This window comes from Balearica regulorum, chromosome 14 (assembly GCF_011004875.1).
Source record: "Balearica regulorum gibbericeps isolate bBalReg1 chromosome 14, bBalReg1.pri, whole genome shotgun sequence".
In the NCBI taxonomy this organism is placed as follows: domain Eukaryota; kingdom Metazoa; phylum Chordata; class Aves; order Gruiformes; family Gruidae; genus Balearica; species Balearica regulorum.
Window position 1 is genome coordinate 16,043,374 of NC_046197.1, and position 18,004 is coordinate 16,061,377.

At 45.4% G+C, this 18,004-nt stretch overlaps 1 protein-coding gene across 4 annotated transcripts in view; it reads right to left on the reverse strand.

Moving 5' to 3' along the window:
• CNOT6 (CCR4-NOT transcription complex subunit 6) overlaps positions 1-1,614 on the reverse strand; it is a 33,834-nt gene extending 32,220 nt beyond the window's left edge. For 2 of the 4 annotated variants that reach the window (XM_075766953.1, XM_075766952.1), the window contains exon 1: positions 1,445-1,608. The gene's annotated coding sequence lies outside the window, so the exon portion shown is untranslated. Of the gene's footprint in view, positions 1-1,444 lie in introns of all 4 variants that reach the window. The other 2 variants (XM_075766950.1, XM_075766954.1) reach the window with 2 other exon arrangements.
• Between the last annotated feature and the right edge of the window lie 16,390 nt (positions 1,615-18,004).

Consider the following 18,004-nt stretch of genomic DNA (forward strand, 5'->3'; position numbering starts at 1 on the left):
TTGTGGGAAGATAGCTGATAAAACATGTGTTCACTATATATATATATATGTAAAGATAGAGACAGGTGTATAGAGATGTAGTCTTTTAAAGCCTTGTCTGATCCCAGGCTTAAAATCCTCTATAAAATGACAAATGAGCAAAGCTGCCCTGTTAAGCGTGACGCAGATCGCGGGGTCCAGGAGCTGCTCCCCCACTGCTCCACGCCTGACGGGTGACCACGACGCGGGAGTTTCACACCCAGGTCAGGCGTTCCGTCCCTGTCCCACAGTCGAACGAACGCAATTAAAAAAAAAAAAATTTAAAAAAAAAATCGCCTCCTAATCAGCTCAATTCAAAAGCAATTGCCGTTCAGAGGTCCGGCCCCGCCGAGTCTCTCCGCCCCCACGGCCACGGGTGCCATCGCCCCACGCAGCCCCCCCCCCCCCCCCGCCCCAATTCCCCTCTGTTTATCCCTGCATGCGTCTGTCCCGCGGCCTCACGTGCCAGCGCTCGGCCCGCCTCCCGCGCTCTCCCATTGGCCGTCGGGGCTGACAATCACGCCCCGCGCCTGCCTCGCCGTTTCCCTCCGCCGGAACGAGCAAGGGCCGCTCCGGGCCCCGGCGCCAGCGAGGCCTCGGCTCCCGCTGCTGGCGGGGCGGGCAGCTGCCGGCAGCTCCTTCCGGAGCAGGAGAGGCGCTCGGCTGACAGTCCTCGGTGTGCGCTCAGTGAGGCAAAGCGGCCTCCGGGGAGGCAGAGGCACGGGGAAGCCGTGCGCTGAGGGTGAACGGGCAATTACCAGATTGATGTCATTTCCCTCTGCCTTTGTTTAATTATTTTAAACTCAATTGCACAGTGAGGAAAAAAAACAACAAAAAACCAACAACAACAACAAAAAAACTTCAGGCTTCCAGATGCCATTATACTAATTTCTCTTAATTGCCTTCCCGATGCAAATAAACCCGGGCTCCCTGCGAGGCGCCGCCCGACCCGGCTCCCTCCCGCTCGCCGGGCGGGTGTTTACTGGTCTCCGGCCGGGGGTGCGCGGCCGGGCAAGTTCCCGGCGGCGGAGCCCCCCTTCCCCGCCGCTCCCCGCTTTGAGACCAGACATTCCCCCCCCCGCTCCCCGGGCCGCAGAGCCTCCCCCGGGCGTCCCCGCAGCAACAACCGCCCGGGGCCCAGCGCTTCCTGCAGCGCCGCCACCCCCCCCCCTCCACTCCCCAGAGCCCCCTCACGCCCAGAGGGGCCTCGCCCCCCCATGACACCCCCAAACGACACAGCGCGGGGGGAGCCCCCTCCAGCCAAACTCTGCGGGAGGTCCCCGTCGTCCCCCCCCCCCCCGTAATAACGCTGCTCCCCTCCCCCGAAGCAGTACCCCCCCCCCCCAACTATTGCCCCCCCGGGCGGGAGCCCCCCCCTCCAGGCCAGGCGCCGCGGACACCCCCCGCGGCGGGGGGCAGCCCCTACCTGTGGCTGCAGCATCCCCGTCCCCCCGCCGCCCTCGCTCCGCCGCCTGCCTGGCTCTTTGTTTCCTGCCGCGGGCCGGACGGGAGAGCAGCTCCCCCCCGCCTCCTCCTTACACTCATTGAAAGCAAACAAGCATCATGGCGGCGCTGGCGGCGGCGGCGGCTGCTGCGGGCGGGCCGGCCCTCCTCCTCCTCCCTCTCCCTCCTCCTCCTTTCCCTCCGCCCCGCCTGCCCAGGCCGCCCGCACTCCGCGCACGCTCCGCGGCCGCGGAGGGGTACGGGGGGGGGGGGGGCAGGAGGCCGGGGCGAGCTCGGGGGTACCCGCGGGTGGGAGGACCGGGGGGGCTGCGGCGGAGCTGGGGAAGGGGTGGGGGGGCCGTGGGGGCGATACGGTGGGGGAAGGCGTTTGGAGGGGTGTTTTGGGGTACCGCCGTAGGAATCGGGGGGATGCGGCCGAGGAGGGAAGGGGGAGGCAGAAAAGTGGGTGAAAGTAAGGTGTCAGCTGTAGCTTAAAACAGGAAACCAGTGATATACAAATGGTATATCGCAGGGAAACAGTTTCTAGCAGGAGTCCAGGAAGCCTAATTAAAATAGCCACTTGTTTGAAAAAGAACTTTACGTTCTCCTGCAAAAGTCCAAATCAGGAACTCAAACTTGCAGTCGATGCACTCAAGCAAAACATGGATGGTGTGCTGAACGCTTGTTAGGAAAGAGGGTATCTTTTATATGTTTGTGTCTTTAAAAGCAAAATACCCCCCAGATCCTTGGCTGTGACATTTGCACAAACAGCGTCTACTGCGAAATGGCCACCAGAATTGCCATCAGCACCTTTGTGAAACTCAGGTTATGGTTCACGTCATTTTCTCCTTTGAATGATTAATGAATGCATACCAAGATATTTGAAAAAATAAAAGACATTCTGGTTAAGTGTTGTTATTATTGCCCCTGTGCAACAGGACTTTGCAGTAAGATGAGAGATGCTAGGTAAAGTGATGGTGGGGAAGCGCCATCCATGGTGTAGTACTGGCCAAAATTGTAAGTAATCATGGAATCACAGAATGGTTTGGGTTGGAAGGGATCTTAAAGACCATCCTGTTCCAACCCCCCTGCCGTGGGCAGGGACACCCTCCACTAGCCCAGGTTGCCCAAACCCCCATCCAACCTGGCCTTGAACACTTCCAGAGATGGGGCATCCACAGCTTCTCTGGGCAGTCTGTTCCAGGGCCTCACCACCCTCACAGGGAAGAATTTCTTCCTAATATCTAATGTAAATCTCCCCTCCTTCAGCTTAAAGCCATTCCCCCTTGTCCTGTCACTCCATGGCCTTGCAAACAGTTCCTCTCCAGCTTTCTTGACTTGCAAATGAAAGATTTCCTCTGATTTTCAGAGAGTTGAAATGTTCAAGCATTGGTGATGTGGCAGCAAACGTGCACTTGGTATGAACCACCTGATCAAAAGGAATGGTAAAGAAACATTATCCCAGATAGACAACCCTGCGTCTGAACTGGAAAGGCTAAATAACAGTTGAAGCCTCATCTGTTTAGGTATAACTGGATATGTAGCTGGAAATAAATGGCACTCACACCGTTGTGCAGCAAGGCATTCTCTTGTAGCATGATTAAGGGAGGACAGTACCTAGTCATGCTTCTGAGGAACACCACCAACAACCGTTGAGAGCAGTGCTCTGAAAAACATGACCCTGGCACACTGCATACCAAACCCGGTCGCAGAACGTCCTCCATTGAAAGGCTGAGCCCTTTGGTACTTCATTGGGAAATAATCCTGCTATACTTCAGATTTCTGTTCAGCCTTATCATATTACTTATCTGACATGCTCTCGGATGATAAACTATCTCCTTGTTGCATGGCGCAGTCCTGTGCTGGAGATATCTGAGCTAGCTCTGTTACGGGATGCGGCACGGGCTCTGGCAGAAGTGCCGTATCTGCTTCCCGGGCTTGGCTGGCTCTGGAGAGCTGACAGTCATTCAGAACTAACTCGAGTAGCTCTACATGTCATTCTCCTGCACTACGTGTCTTTTCTTTCTGATAACCAGCTGTCTCGCACATTCTTCAGTTAATACTTTCTAGGTCAGATATGGCCTCAATAGACTATATCATTTTGCCCAGAGCTAATTCTCCAAAAGCAGTACGAAAGTCTTTGAATACGTTGCAGGATTTTCCAGGAATTGCTGCTCAGCAAAGAAAATTCAGCTGATCATAAGTCTCTTGAAAAATGCTTGCAGGGAAACTTCATTCCTCGGGGATGGGTGCTGGGGTAATATTACAGTAGTTTTGGAAAGGTCGGCTGGTGAGGGCCTTCATCGCCGCAAGTGGCAGAAAATACTAATAATTCTCAAATAATTGAGATAAGCAAAAAAGAGTATTAGAGGAAATAATTTAAAAGCAATTACAAAATAATTCTGTATCATTGGCCATTATATAACAGGAGATCGCAGCAATTTGGCAAATTCCACGTTAATTAACTTTCTGATAATTTTACAGGTTATTTATAATATAACCCAGCAATATTTGAAGGGTCTAAAGTTATGGCCTTTTATGTCAATAATTGTTCTTTGAACTGCCAGCTTGCCTGGGTGGTTTGAAACAACAGAACGAAGTAAAAACAGGTACGTGGGTTTGTTGGTTTGTTTGGGGTTTTTTTAGAAACCGTTACGCTCCACTGAATTTCCTGTGCAGAAGTGCTGTTGCTCATCTATACGTATGATTAACTTTTGCTCTTGTAAGTGTTATCAGACCTGTAACCAGGCAAACACTGGAGCAGATGGCCAGTGCCGGTATCGGTGTTTCTGGTTTGGGTGCTTAATGAGATCTGAGAGTGTAATACGAGCTTCTTTCATTTTGTCTGTCTCGTATGGCAGATATACTTCGTGCAAGTGCTCTTGTTGCTCAAGGTCACAGATTCATCAATCAAAAGAGAGCCCTTCCCATTAATCTTTTACCTGCCCGTGACAGTTTCCATACGTCTCAGGAGCTGCCGTGTCACGTGGAGTGCAGTTGTCCCAAGTTTGGGATAGTACTGCTGTTAAAGATAATCTGATTAGAGCAGAAATTAGTCACTTTTTAATACACAATGTTAAATTTACCGTACTCTGAGCTTAAACTTTCATTCATTAGCCCTAAAACAAAAATACCTTTTTGCGCTGTGAAGTAAGGCTTCATTCAGTTGGGCCAAGTCTTGTTTGTGACACACAATGACGTGTCCCACAAAACGAAGGTGAATGTCCTACAACCTTTCTGACCTTATACCCGGAGCCAGAAATATTTGCTGTGAGTAGTTTAAAAACTCTTAGCACCCCCGTCTTCTCCCCTCTTCATGCACGCATCCAAGGCAGGAGCTGGGAGTGTGCCTGGGAGGACTCGGGGAGTGCTACTTGGCCCATCTTACCAACATTTACAGCTGGTTCGAGGTCCTGTTGTCTCCGTGCACTGACAGGGGGATGTGAAACTTGTGGCAGAGAGTTGTCTTGATGGCTGAGGTATTGTGCTTGTTGCTTTGTTTAAATCACCAAATTTGGTGAAGCTATGCTCTTTTGAAATACCTGTGTACGGTTGAACAGTCGAGACTTGTTTGACTTCTAAATTTTTTGTAGTAAAAGATACATCCTTCATCCTGCATCCATACGTGATGGGTGAGCAGAAGAGACATCACCCCATCCTGAGAGAGAGCCAGTACAGAGCTGTCATGGCTTGTGAAAGCTCTCGTGTCTGGGGTTACGGAAGAGGTGAACAAGGAAAACCTCAGTGCTCACCGCTCGCCCACTTTCTGTGCCCAGGAAATGTGAAAAAAACAGTGTAACTGGAAGCAAGAAATGAAGCAGAGGAGGAGAGCAGAGTTACGGCGAAGCAGGGGAGATAATGAGGAGGAAAGAAGGGAGTAACTGGGAGGAGGAGAGGGATCCCAAATAGGAGGGCAGAGCTCATGCTCTACATTTTCGTAGAGACAGGGATCTGCACTGCAGGATAGCTTCTGTGGCTATTGAGATCAGTGGGGACACTGCTCTGAACACGGGACGTTCCTAAAATGACAGGTACTCTGAAAAATGAGGACTTGGAGCACTCATATAGTACATCTAAAATCATTGCATGCTTAATGATTTCAGCCTTAGTTTTATGGCCTGTTCTCCATCTATCGAGTGAATGTAAGAACATCTTCTGTCACAGTTGGATAGTAAAGATAAATCTTTGATGTTTATTGAGCATTAAAACTACAGTGAAAGCCCCATACAAAAAGCATTGAGGCAATTAATATTCCTGCTTTCTTCTGCATGGAATGCAGTTCAGTGGTTTCCAGAAGACTTGTATGTAAAAAGATTATTGAAAACTCCCCTTATGCATATCCACAACGGAGCTGAATTAAGGAATTTTAATCCCGGAATGGCACAATTTGTAGGTAAGGGCTTTGCAGCCTTAGCATTACTGCAATATGCATTTTTTATGCAAAAATGGTCTAAGTACTTAAAAAATAAGTGAAATATGATTAAAAGCTTTCAAATATTTCTTTCTGGAACTACCTGCATTTAGTATGAAGACTTCCACAGCGAGATAAGAAATTCTAACTCCTTTTTGCCAGTTATGGATACTACTACTTAACTGTGCCACTGCCTGAGATGCTTGTCTGCCATGTTTAGATGGCTATTATCAGTATTTAGATATTTGATCTGTCATCAGGATTGTAACAGTTTAAAATGTGTATTAAATCTTGTTCTCTCCCTCAAGCTCGCAGGTCTATGGAGCATTTAGTCATTAGTATTTTCTAGCGTGTGCATTTGTGCTGTACTGTAGTAGTAAAATAACAGATCTAAGACTACCATAATTCTTACTTGTCCTAATCAAATATTAAAGTTAAGAAGATGGAATTATGAACCATGATGTTGTTTTCCTCATTGTCATGTTTTAGGTACATGCTGATTCTTACAATTGTTTGTCTCTAGAATCGCTTCTCCAACTCTTTGTTACTTTTCTGCAAGACAATGACCATGTTTTCATATTAAAACTAAGATGATGATATAAAAGAAAAAGTAAAAGGTGTGACCTGCACGCATTCATTATGCGGGCAGAGCTCCTGGTTGCATTCAAAGCACCACAAAAGGAGCACAAGGCTTTGGCTTTCACGGGAAGAGCTTTCATGTACGTGAGCGAATAGTGAAAATTGCTCTGAAATACTGGAATGCCCAGTTATGGAGTCACAACTGGGAGGTTAAATGCCAAATAATGGCATTATTGATGTAAGATGGAAGGATTCTCATTAGTGAAAGCCAGCTGCTCAAACTACCCATCCAGCTTTTTGGTCCTTTCTACCATATCGTCTTCTCTTTGTACCCCTTTTGGCGGGTTTTTTCCCTTCTTCTGTCAGCATCTTATTTTTCATCTTTATTCATTGTTGCTTTCTACGCTTTTCTCTAGCAACAGAAACATATTTACTTGCAAGCTGATCCCATCTGTGCTCCTGCGTTGTAAAGCTTCCCCCTGCCGTGGCACTGCACGTCTGATTTAGTTTTCGTACGACTGCGAGGAAGCTCCAACCTTTGGGAGTGCCAGGAATTCACACCACCGATCAGAAAGGCAGGAAACTGCTGCTTGGGCATGGTTGTGTTTTTTTTTTTTTTAAAAAAAGAGTGTGCAGGTTTTTTTATGTAAGAAAATGCAATAATAGTATAATCATTTGACACCTGATAGTTCACTGAAATGGAAGATTGCTGAACTTAATTGGATCTCTTACACTTGCACGGTTTTCTGCTCATGAACCAGAATATATGGGGACTATAACTCAAATATACACTAAGCTGTCCCTGTTGCAGTCTCATAGCTTACACATTAAGTAGGATCAGGACTCAGAAGAGGTAACTAAGGAGACCTATGTCCTGGAGGAAATTACCATGAATTACAAAATGATGGTTTCTCTCCTAATAAAAATAGAACCAATGCTCCAGTGTGACACTATGGAACTCTTCAGCTTATAAAGGTGCTATCTTTGAGGAAATATATATGTTAATCCAGCTGTCATGCATAAATTCTCATTTGGGGCCTGATCTAATTCCCATTGAAGTAGAGATGGACTCAATCTACTTAAATTTCTCCATGCAGTTTCACGGCTTTCCACTATCTTCATCTGTTGTATCACATTACTGTGTGTGGGTAGAGTTGCCACATTCCACCCATGACACAACTGTTTCAGTGGCAAGTGAAGCGATGTGTGCATATGGTACATGCAGTCTTTACACAAACCGTATGGTTTCAGACAGCTATGTATGTAATCGGGGGAAGTTATGGAGGCTTCTTGAATATAAAGTCCATTTGCTACATTATTAGAAGACGTTGCAAACTTCGTTTATCATTCCCATGACTATACTTTTGATATTTGTGAGACAGAATGAGTGATTTATTGTTTACTTTTTGTAAATTAGTAATTCAGTTTAATTACTTTGAATAACAAGAAAATGGTTGCATGAAGCTTTTAGAATCAATCTCTATAATTTTCTTATTTCTTGCATCAAACCTTAGGCACAAATTGTACTTACATAACAGTAAATGACTTCATACAATTGCCAATTACAGTTATACATGGTCTTCCTTTTGCTACCTGTTACACATTTCCAAGATGTTAAATGTCCTCATTGCTGAATGTTTTGTGAAGGAGATCATTATTTATCTGAAGAGTTTTGGCTAAGGACAGTCTCTAGCGGGGACAAAAAACCTCCACTGAATTTATAAAGAACATTTTAATCATGAGGCTATGACAGGCACTAATATTCTTTTTTTTTTTTTTTCCATTGGTAGTGACTAAAAAATACAAAATGACTGAATAAATTTAGCTAGTATTAAATGTGGATATTTCTATATTATCTGCATTGACAAAGTACTTTCCTTAGGACACTGGGTTTGTAGAGGGGGAGGACAACATAATATTGGGTGAAACAACAACACAGCCAAAATAATTAAATACTAAAACATGGCAGCTTTCCTGAAGCTACTCGTTAGATTGTTTCCCTGCTGCAGAGCCGCGTCCGCTGCTCTGTGACACCCCGGGGTAGGATTCACCTAAATACACAGGGACATATATTGCACGTGTCTGTGAGCTGCTGGCTGTAGGCTGCCCCTATAGCCAGTGGAGGCTACAGGATGCATCCTTGGGGCTGACATTTCTTTTTGAAGGCTTTGAAGGCAGGCATTGGAGCTGAGATTATGAAACTGGAAGAGGTTTGTTTCCAAGCACTGGGAGACCTTGGTTAGCTGGGCGAACGCAGGGTATTTATTCACTGCTGCAAAGACGGGGGGTTGTCTCCGTGTCTATAGCCATGCTGGCTAAAAGGCTGCACCACGAAATGGCTTTTGCTCAGGAAAAAATCATTGCCTGCTTCTCAGGTGATCATTGCAGGTGACAAACAGAAAATTTGTCCAACGTTTACAGCTGGTGATTGGTGTGGTACATTAAGGGTTTCTCCGCTCCTTCCAAAATGTTAGGCGCTTTGAATAAATGCCTTCAGGTGGGGCGAAATGCCAGGTTGAACGAGCCACCCATCCGACCTGCCGTTGTTTCCTCTGTGTCCAGAATTGTTGGGCTGAGATTAAAAAAAAGGATAAAAAGATGTAGGACAAAAATCAAAATGTATGAGCCTAATGCAGCAGCCTCAGGCTAAATCACATTTCCAAAAGTGTGGCTTTCAATCGAAAGCCTACTCCTGAGGAACTGGCAAATGCTCAACGAGCACAACACGGAGACAACCGGCAGCCTGAGTCATTTTCGCATGTGATTGTTGAATGTGACAGATTGAGAATAGCAAGGAGTACGAGTTCATGCTATGAGAGTGAAGTAACCCAGCATCCGCTCGCTGGCTCAAGCCTACGGATAGATGTGGAGTGCTGCGGGAGAGAAATGCCATCGAGGTTTCGGGGAAAAAAAAGGGGGTTAGAACACATGTTATTTTCTTCCTTTGCTCATTTTTATTTCACCGTAAATTGTTTCTTTCTTGTCTTTATGGCCGATGGAAAGTAAGAGAAGAGCCCTTGGAACATACTTGTAAAGCCTGAATTACCATTAACTTATTCCCCTTTTTTGCCTTTTCTCTGAACACCTTTTGCCTTTCTACTTTACACCGATGCTGGATTGGCCTTTTTATTCCTTGGTAGTTACAGCTCCAGCACGTTGGCTGAACCAAAACGGTTTCAGATAGAACTGGGGTAAACGTGCGTATAGAAATGGTCACTTCCAAACCACTCTAGTAGAGGTTTGCCTTCAGAGCAAACTGCAACAGGCTTGGGAAGGCTGGGGAGGTTACTGAAGAAATCTCTGCTGCAGTCAAACCTTCTGTTGCAGTTGATCAAAATATTATATCTGAGTAATTTATTAATTAAATTTAGCTACGCTTGATTTTCATGCATGTGTTTGGAAGAGGTAACATCATTCCCAATTTCTTGATCATAAACATTCAATGCATGATCTCTGCCAGCACAGCTGAGCGCATCGGCTGTTTGAGACAAATCCGTAACCTGTTCTGCACTGAGCTGGTGTTAGAAGTTTGCTGCTCAGCTATATAATCTTGTATGTGTTTTACTTTGTAAAACAGTGTGCGTGATTAATTAGTTGTAGATGTGTTTTGTGGGTGTTGGATGAGAGCCACCATGGACCAGTGGCACCAGTGACATGTTGCAAAAGAAGCAGACGTAAGAACTTTGAGATGTCTAACTTTGATTCCCGCGGCCCTTGCAAACACAAAAGCCTCTGCATAGGCTGAGAAAGATAAAGGTGGATATTTGACATGTCCAGAAGTTTTTTCCATTCTTTTTCTCCTGTAAGATCTCACATGTAACTATGGGTTCAGGACATATGTGGCTCTGGTTACAATAGTTGGAGCCAGATCTTTTTTTCTCCTTTAATTCCATATTCATCAAGAATTTGGGAGGATAACAACTCTTGGGAGTCCTTTGGTTGCAGTGAACGGTAAGTACCTAGACATGTTGAGAAGCTCAACATGACCCAGAACTGTGCGCTTGCAGCCCAGAAAGCCAACTGTATCCTGGGCGAAATCCAAAGCAGCGTGACCAGCAGGTCGAGGGAGGGGATTCTCCCCCTCTACACCCCCTTTTGTGAGACCCCCCCTGCAGTACTGCTCCAGCTCTGGGGTCCCCAGGACAAGAAGTACATGGATCTATTGGAGTGAGTCCAGAGGAGGCCACAAAGATGATCTGAGGGCTGGAGCACCTCTCCTATGAAGACAGGCTGAGAGAGTTGGGGTTGTTCAGCCTGGAGAAGAGAAGGCTCCAGGGAGACCTTATAGCACCTTCCAGTCCCTGAAGGGGCCTGCAGTACAGCTGGAGAGGGACTGGTGACAAGGGCGTGGAGTGACAGGACAAGGCGTGATGGTCTTAAGCTGGAAGAGGGTGGTTGGAACTACACAATCTTTAAGGTCCCTTCCAACCCAAACTGTTCTATAAAATCCAAAAAACTCTATCTGATAAAATTTTTGTCTGTAAAGAGAAGAAAAAAGCAAAGCCAAAGAGAAAACAAAAAATAAAAAAAATGAGACTGACTCCACTGGTCTCCATTTTATTTTACAAATAATTGTGGATAATACATTAACGCAAGAAGAGCCTGGACCTTTGCTGCCTAATGTGCCAGGCATGCTCTGCTCACCACAGCAACAGAAAAAGATTAAATACATTCTTTGTATTTGTGAGCTGTGGGCTGTTATTCTTGCCAGCCTTAGGTGTTCTGTTGCTTCAGATCTGCGTTGCTAGTTCAAAGTCGATGGCCACGTGGGGATGTGTGGAAGTGAAGTGACCCGTACAGCAAGTCGTTTATTTAAATTCGTGTTTATTCGGTCAATCTTTTGCTGTTGTTTACCATAATGGCTGTTTGTGTGATGTGCCAGCGGGTGATGACAGGCCCCAGGAGAGCGCCCAGGACATGGGGGTGTGGAGCCACCGTTGCCGTTTTCTCCATCTCGGTACCTCCATGTTCGTCCATGGATCTGACGTTCTCATCAAACTGCTCCAGCCTGGACACCCTTCTGACCTTCCCTTTGACCTCGTCTCCTAATTCTGTTCTCGATGCTGCTCTTTATTGAACATAATTCAACAAAATCTCAAACCCTGGCCCCGAGGCTGTCCCCACACAGACTGAAGCTGCCCCTGATGGGGCTGGAGTGGGACACCAGGCTGCGACCCCCCGGTGCCAGGCTGCGCTGGGGAGGCTGCTCTTGCAAACAACGGACAGCAGGTGGTAGCACACGTTCATTCCTTTTTTTTTTTTTTTTTTTTTTTTTTTTTTGGTAAAGAATTAGGCTTTGCAAAGCTTCGTCTTACTTTACAGAAAAGGGTAAGGGGCTTCCTTCCAAGTTGTTCTGTTTTTCCACGAAACTAAAGCCCTTCCCTTCTACTCTGACATTTCTAGAGACGCTTTTCCTCCGTGAGCTCCTTCGCCGTGTAACCCAAAGAGCTTGTCTTGGCTTGACTCTAATACCGTGCGGGATAATTTTGCTGCAGAAGCACGCAAGTAGTGCTGAGCAAGCAGAGCACTGGGGCTGGGAAAAGCAGCGAGCTCAGACAGACTGTGTGTACCTGCACAGGAACGCCAAATTAAAATTGCCAATTGCATCAGCTAGCAGTGCTGCTGAAAGTAAAGAGTCCCTTCTAGCCCAAAGTGCTCACGAGAGTTGTGACGATAGCCATTTGGTGGAGTCTGCCTTCCAGCTGGCAGATAAAACGTACAGAGCTCTCTTCCCTACGAGCTGTACATCGACAGGAGCAATGTAAATTATTTTGGACAAATATTGCTGGAAGTTTTGTGATGAGATGGTGCTTTGTGTTGGCCTGGTGCGAACGTCTGTACAGGACTAGAGAAAGATGCAGATGTGGTTTCGAAGCATCCAGCCCAGTTAATCCATATGTCAATAACGTATTCATGCCCTGATTTATTTAGTACAGATACTTTGTTTACTGCTCACTTTGGAAATATTTCAGCTCCCATAAAGCTGCACACTTTTTTTTTTTTAATAAGTGGACTTCCATAATTAACTTACGTGTTGTGACAGTCTGCTCTGGCCTGAAAAGCAGAGCTTCAATGAAATATTCTTAAATGAAATTAAAGCGATCTAACCTCAGGTTTCTCATTTGACTGGGTTTATAATTGCTTTCAGACTGCCCTTAAAAGCGCCCACATCTGGACAGCAACATCTGCAGTTTGGCCACTGGGATAACAACTGAGTTCTTGCCTTGTCAGACCTGGGCCGGAGCACAGCTGATGTGTACCAGGAGACTTCACCCTCCGACATGGCATGTATTTTCAGGTGTAGCTGGTCGTGTAAAAAATACTATACATCTAATCTCTGATATTTGTCTGTATCTATTTATAGTTGTGAGAGCACAAATGCCAGCATTTTATGCTAGAGGAAATGGATGCTGTCACAAGAATATGTTGATCCAACTTGGCTCTGCTTATTCTGAACCGTTTGGGTTTTTTCAGGACTGAACTATAAGCCTACTGTAATTAAATTGTGTTTGAGGTTTTATGTCTCGTTTCTGACAAGCCAGAACTTCTGTTCTTCAGCAGCAGACTACGATCCCGTTCCCAACTTACATGTAGAAAAAGTAAAACAACTTAAAGGTAGGAAAAATAACAGTTCTCCAAGGAACTGGCCAGACTTCCAAATCTTCCAGAGGTTTGTTCTGTGTAGTTTAAATTGGTTCTCGATACACTGTAGTCACTGTGTCATCTGTTTTTTGGTGCAGACCTGTCTCAGGCAGGTGCTTATTACCATACGTGGCAATATTACCTTTTCTTTCATTAAACTTTTACCAGTAAAACCTCATTAATTCTCATCTGAGTAATCTAGAAGATGAATTCTCACTGCAGTTCTCCTGTTTCCCAGAGTAAGAGTCGAGCTAAACCCCAGCTTTTCCAAAAGAGTGGATATTAATTTTGTGTCCCAGTCAGCTGGTAAATCACATGGTAAATGTTAATAGCAGGAATGGTTCCTCAGTGAGGTTGCATGTTTCTAAGTTTTTTTATAAAGTTTACAGAAAAAAAAAAAAAAAGACTAGCTAGTAAACTATCCTATGAAAGACAAGATTTAAGTGGAGGAGAAGGGGGATTGCTAGTGATGACTTAGTGTATGTAGAAGTAGCAACTGATAGCTTAGCCAGATTCTGACCTGTGATTGCAGCATGCTGCTTCTGAAGGGTGGTGCTTGCAGAAATATCAATGCTTCTAAGTAAAATTCCCTTCAGGACAGGATGATAGGAAAGCTCTGGGAACAAGTCCTAACGTAAACTGTGTGTCCTGCCAGTATCCTTCACTGCGGTGACGTGGGAGGAACCACCCGTCGTAGGAGTGCAGATGGCTCACGCTATTAGAGATGTCCCTGACAGGCTGGTGAGCTCTTTCTTACTTAATTTCGGTACAAGAAGGAATATGCTATTAATCGTAAATGGAAAGTGGATGTGCAGGATGGTGTCCAGCTCTGCAAACAGGACCTAAAACCTGAATCTCCCCTCCATCTTCTCATACCTGGGGCTGATGGCACTGGGGGCTGGACCAGGGTCTTCCAAACAGATTCCTTCCCTTGCGGGGTGTCTTTTAAGGCTTGCAAAAGAAGGACTTGAGTTGTGAATAAACACTAGCATGCAGGTGGGACTGGGACAATCTTTCTGGTTTTGTGTTAGGCTGTAAATGATTTTAACTTTGTTTCTAAGCTATGGGGTTTTTTTTAAAAAAAAGAAGAGTAGAATTGCTCAGAGACAAGTCACAGGGCCTCAAGCAGGAACAGAGGCACTTCGGTCTGAAAGTCTGATGGAGCTCATACCTGTTTTTCTCTGATTTGGGAAGCTCCACCGTTTGAACGCCCTTGGTGATGGTTCACACGGTGCAATACTTCATCGTGTCCCTTGACACAACGTTTGATGTTGTTTTCTTGCCAAAGTGAAGAACTGTGCATGCCTGGAGACTAAAGGGATGCTTCAATTCATTTTGGCAAAGAACATGGTGCTCATATCATTACTGATGGGTGAGCAGGTTAAAGACTGTCTCCTTCGCTAGCTTAGCAAAGCTGAACGTCAGCTCTGGCTCCACTGGCTCCAGCTTTTTGCTGGGGATGTCACGGGTTCAGTTCTCTGGCTGTTGGCCAAGGCAGCCGACATCTCACATACGGTGTCCTGCTATTAGATATAGATGGGGGCTAAGGAGAACATTAGTAATCAGAGCAACTCCACCCTATATGGTGGAGATACAGTACCCTGCTGGGAAATTCCCATGGAAAACTGTAAACCTGATAACAATCCATCATCATTTGATGCCTGCAGGTTTCAGCTGAAAAATGTTTAACCTAAGGAAACGGTAAATCTGCTGTGTTCCCAAGTGGATCTGAAGGAGGGCAAGCTGAAAATATATTTAAAGCTTTTGCTATAGATTTGTGGGGTTAGTATGGTCCAGCCAGAAGGAAAAGGCTTTCCTTTCTACGAGAGGATTCTGTTGCTGGTTACCCCAAGGGGCCAAATCCGTAAGTCTTGCTTTGTCAGAAAAAAGCTTCTCAGCCAGAGAAGAGATTCAGGCCATGTCTGTGTTTTTCTCATATTAAATAGCTTTCATTTAAGTGTTTGTGGTGCTTAGGTGATGCTTGTGGAGGTCAGAATGGTTCAGGGGATTTTATTCTGTGCATTTTTCTAGTGTACATCCCTGTAGGCTTGTACAGCCACTAAGGAAGACAACTGGCCCTGCTGCAAACTGTATCTCACCACTGCAGAACTGAACAAAGAAAATGGTAATACAATGCAGCAGGTGAAGTAACCTCCGGGCTCAACACCTCGAAAGAGTTGGAAGCGAAGGAGGAGCAGCCCGGGCTGCAGCATTAGGGGGGAGCGGAGGCGATTAGCATGCAGGAATGCAGAGGGCAGATCTGCTCCAGATCCCAGCAGTAATAAAGTCAAGCTGCAAAAATACCCTTCTTTTTTTTTTTGATGGGAGATTTCAGGAATTCTGTCAGTTATCGCTGAAAACCAGACTGCAGCTTCAATCCTGCTTTCTTCAAGTGTGAGGATGTGTAGGTTCAGATCAAAGGATCTGGTTCATACTTACTTTGTAGCTGCTCATCGTGGCCCTACAAAGCATTTCAGTGCTTATGCAATGTGAATAAGTTCATTGATCTCATTGAAATTGCTGGTGTATTTACAATTAGGTGTTGGAGTGCTTTGCGTGGTTACAAAGGCCTCTAGGAAAGAAAAAAATGATTTAATGGAAACATTCAAGTGCTTCTAAAAAAGAAACTCCTCCTTCGTGCTGGCCTGGCTGAATTCAAATGAGACTTATCAGGCCACCTCTTCAGGCCAGATAAAAAAAGCAGATAATGCAGGGTAAAAGAGCATATTTTTAAAAGAAATTACTTCTTTAAGCATCGCTTCCAGTAACTTTGTTAGTGACGCAGTATTACTTGATGTGTCATAGGGTGTGTTGGGTGTATTGCACTATATTATACGATGTAAAATTGTTCTCATTTGGCAGGAGAAATGTTTGACAGTATTTTGAAGGGTCTGTAGCTTATCCATAAAAGACCTTTCTTTTTCAATTGCTGTACTGCTATGCACAGGAAAAGTGATGTTCCATTTATGTTCCATATAACCAAGTTGGAAGAAAAAAACCAACGCATTTCTGGTTTTAGGTCTAACTGATTACAAGTATAGGCAGATATGAAAGACTTGCTTTTGTTTGTTTATTTCTGGAAGATTAATGATTAAAAGGATTGCTTCATATTTTTAAATCTACTAAAAGATTTAAAAGATTGTATAAGATATGACCTAATCCTCAGATCTTTAATAAAAGTTCTGCCCGCTCCGTAGTGTCCGATCTACGCTGTTGCTCACGGACGTGACTGAATCGATGCAGATGTTTTCCTTCCTACATCACCAGTAACAGCTGAACACACAAATCCCAGCCTTTCCCAGTCAGAACTGATTGGTTGCCTCATATGTGGCTTAATAATATATAGAAAGTTGATTTGAAAATGTTACAGGGAACTAAGCAATTGTCATTTTTGCCTGCTTTGTAACTCAAACCACAGAATTCAGCAAGAGAATTCTGCAGCAGCCCAGATGCTCTAGTCCAGCTCCCAGCTGTGGGGTAGAGATATGTGAGCTTCAGAAGGGATAAGTGCACCCAGAAAATAGGAGGGTTGGCTGCTCCCAGGAGGGGTAGTGGTCTAGCTTGAACAAAGACCCGCACTGGATGCCAGCTCAAAGTCGTCACTGGTTTTGCCTTTGCTCATTTAAGCCTGTTTCTTCCCTCTAATCGATAGCTGCCTTTATAGCATCATTTCAATTGATTGAACCGGTGATAACCCTGTCACAGGTGGTCCTTGTGCACTTAACAATATCAGGAAGGGCTCTGTAATGTGCTGTCTCTCTTTGGCAGCACTCCCCGAGATAGCTAGAGTAATTCCAAGGGACTACTCCTCACTTCCAAGCATCTACAAGAAAGTATCCCCGACACTCATCTCTGGAAGACAGCAGAGAAGCTGAATCGGAGAACAAGCAATTTAAAAAGAAATGGTATAAAACTATTTGCACTGTTTACATTTTAGAGACCAGGTTGCCTGCGCCTTTTGCGAAGTGGCACAGGATAGACGCCCGGAGTGATATTTCGTGCAGTATCCTGAAGATATTGGTGCTCATTTCCAATAACCATCGCCAGCAGGAAGGAGGCAGGCCGGCGTGCCCTGCGGTTTGGCTCTACTCGCAGCGAGGCATTGCAGAGCTTCCCCACAGATGACATTAGGCTCCTTAAAAAGTTCAGCTCAACTGTGCCAACCATGAAGCGGAGCGTTACACAGAGCACTCGGTTTCCTACAGTCGTTCAGTCGCTTCTAAGAAATAGAAAGAAAAAGCAGCTCTGTTATCACAGCTGCCTTGGTAGGCAAACTGCGTGGATTTTATGACCCTCTTTACGACCCAAGCATTTTATTGCTTAATAGTCATTCTTCTTTTGTTTCCATCTCATTTGAAGTAAGATGATTTGGGGATAAATACCTACTTTTCAACCTACAGTCTTTCCTTGGATTCTTAATAAATCCTTGGAGGTGTTTTGATTCATGCACGTGCAAACCCACCTGCCAGAGTTTTTGTAACCCAGCATCTCCTTCTTCTGTCGCCGTCCTCTTGTACCTCCTCCTGCCCTGCACCGTGCCTGCTCCCAAAGCGATACAGGGAAATCGATGTGGCAGCTCCTTCCCTGCCTCTCTCCCGACCTTGTATGTCGATCCCCTGCCCCGACTTCACTCAGCAGACCAGGACTCCTTACCCTCAGGTCCCACTTTGATTTTTATTTTCGCTGTGATGTCACTTAACTGACTAGATAATGGTTGTCTAGCAAAAAGCCAAAGAAGGAGAGCTAGTATTAATTTGGGAAAAAACCCACCCCATAAATGCTGGATGTTTGAAAAATGTTGTTATGTTGTAGGCTGTCCATCCTCCTGGCTCTCATCATTTATAAATTTAGAGCTCTCCAGACAAATACACTCCTTAGCACAGCGGGATCCTGATTTCATCCTAATTGTGA